This window comes from Cryptotermes secundus, unplaced genomic scaffold (genome assembly GCF_002891405.2).
Source record: "Cryptotermes secundus unplaced genomic scaffold, Csec_1.0 scaffold350, whole genome shotgun sequence".
Taxonomy (NCBI): Eukaryota; Metazoa; Arthropoda; class Insecta; order Blattodea; family Kalotermitidae; genus Cryptotermes; species Cryptotermes secundus.
In genome coordinates, this window is record NW_019731981.1 from 335466 (window position 1) to 338182 (window position 2717).

The window sequence follows — 2717 nt, forward strand, 5'->3', positions numbered from 1 at the left end:
TAATAATACATGATAATAATAATAATATAGCAATACAGAGATAATAATATGACAATATAATATTGATTGATTGATTGATCCACCTCGTCACTGCAGATCACTGTACATGATACATGACAAGTCAAGCCAATTCTGAACATTAACAATCCGATACATAAGCAGATTAAAATTACAATAGTTACAATTCCACTGCTGATTACAATCTAGAACCGGCTAGATACTCCCACTTGTGGAGAATTTGATGGAATGAACATATAAATATAACATATTTATGAACATATAAATGCCGGTCCCCAGGGTGATTTAAATATTTAAATCGCCGGTCCGGAAAGTGTTAAAAGAACACAGTGTGCGCAAATTATTTCAAAATACGTTTATACAAAAGACCTGTAACTTGTAAAATGTGAGAGCGTGAAAATTATTTCAGAGCTAACTTTGTTTTCACGACTGATGAAATTTATTTGCATGAATCTTATATTTAGTATTAATACTTGGTATACTTCATTCTATTAAATAGGCCGAGGAGGAGGGGGAGCACGTGTCTCTCATGTCCCTCCCTTCTCCCTTGCACCCGGATTGTATGAGCCGGTAGGTGCTTCTTGCTTTTCGACTACATAACCTAGAACCGCTGTTTTATAGCTTAACCATGCAGTAACGTCCTTATACGATCTTACTCCATACACTTTCATGTACTAACCTTAATTTATGCCGTAGTTCACCGTCAGTCCATTACAGACAAATCAGACGATTAACCAATTCACGATATTATGCAACATCAACCACATCGGTCACATCTTCCTACAACGATAATCGTTTTCGTAATCAGTGTTACCAATAGGTTCGTAGAAACGAAAATGCTGAATGCTTTCAATAAAATGCATTCGAAGTGCAACATGTTAAGGAAACGATATACACAGAAAATAAATCATACCCGATATTTTAAAAACTCCCTTTTCACCACGCGCAAGCCCCCCCCCCAAAAAGAAAGCGCTTATTTCTAAACCTTTCCATGCACGCTCTTGTACTGGAATTTACCAGGACCACAAGCGTTGCGCGCGTATTTCCTCACGCGGAATTTTCATAAATTTGTTATCAGTGCTTTCTAAAATTGGGGTCCTGTCATGGTAATAATTACAACCACCTTTTGGCATATGGCGCCATGTACTGTGGTCGAAGTTTACAGATGATTCGGCGGAAAGTTTACAAACTTTTACCAGCTTACAGACTCCAGACCACACGAGCTACAAGAGCATATAAAGGTGAAGCCGGGTAAAGCTAATTCCGTAACAGGCCGTGGAGGCCCACACATTTTCTATACAATCAGTTCACAGTTAGCAGTGAGGTTGACAGCCTTATGCGCCGGCGCCCTTTAACTGCAGGAAGTTTTGTGGTACTTATTTCTGTTAGAAGCTGAGTCAACTCCAGGGCCATAGTGCAGTTGGGAGATTTAGACCAATTGAAAAAAATCCAATGACCTCTTCGGGAATCAAACTCACGACATTTTGTCCTGTTGCATTGTGCCTCAACCATGTTACCACATACCCAGACCCCAGATTACATGTATATTAACAACTTTCTCTCACAACTAAGTTTTTATGGAATTCAAGGTATTTCTGGCCAGTGGTTTATATAAAACAATGAAAACCACTTCGTTGTGGTAATTTGAAGTATTGATGGACTGTGGTTAAATCATACCTTCATAATAGGAAGCAACGAGTGAAATAAAATCAAATTAAAACACCTAGTGATAGAGTCATTTGCTCCATCTTTTTCTCTGGCACCCTAGGATCTTAGTGCTCCAGTGTCTGTTTAGTTTTCTAGTCATCTTCATTCCTTATAAGTTGCAGCAAAAATTATTTTAGTTTAATTATGGTTTACTTAACAATGCTGCTAGCAGCTCAGATTACATAACACTGAATGGTGGGATGGCTAATGAACAGGAAGGGATACAGAAGGAAGAAATTGTAGTGTAATTTGAGGTGCTATCCTGGCATTTATCTATAGGTACTGAGGAAAACCATGAACATGAAGATAAAATGTGTTTTAAATTGAAGAACTAAGTGTCAGGGTAATGGCAGGAAGCAAGAAAATGCTTTAAATGATTCAGACTTCATAGGCATTATCACCATAACTAGTGATTTTCTTGAAATCATTGAGCTTCATGCAAACATTGCATATGACATTGGGTACCTTATGAATATCTACTTCACTTTCACTACAAACAGGATATTATTATTATTAAACCTTTAAAGAATTTGGAAAGATCAAAGATATCAAGGAACAGTAATGTTGTTTATATTTATATTTATCTTATTCACGTATTTGCTATTTTAATCATAATGCCATCTTGAGGAAAAGTTTTATGTTTGTATATAATGCGATGCATTGCACTGATAGTGATCCATATCGCTACCTCAATAACTATACGTATTCCTGTGTATAACTGCCTGATGATGATCTTATATGACCGAAACATGTAGCAGCAATAAAGATCTAAATTAAAATTGAGCACAGAGATATTGGGTTTTCGGACTTTATCCATCGTCCTGGTTTTAAAATAACTAAGAAAAACACGACGTTTCGGAAACCGGATCTGTTTTTGGACTTTATCCATAGTCCAGGTTTTAAGATAACTAAGAAAAACACGACATTCTGGAAACTGGATCTGTTTCCGGAATGTCGTGGTTTTAAGATAACTAAGAAAAACACGACGTTTT

The 2717-nt window shown here is 36.8% G+C and overlaps 1 protein-coding gene across 1 annotated transcript in view; it reads right to left on the minus strand.

Annotated features, from left to right (window-relative positions):
• The window catches only part of LOC111867382 (folate transporter 1), a 33120-nt gene extending 30628 nt beyond the window's left edge, over positions 1-2492 (minus strand). Inside the window, exon 1 of the mRNA XM_023857179.2 lies at positions 698-2492. The gene's annotated coding sequence lies outside the window, so the exon portion shown is untranslated. The remainder of the gene's footprint in view (positions 1-697) is intronic.
• Positions 2493-2717: the final 225 nt, after the last annotated feature.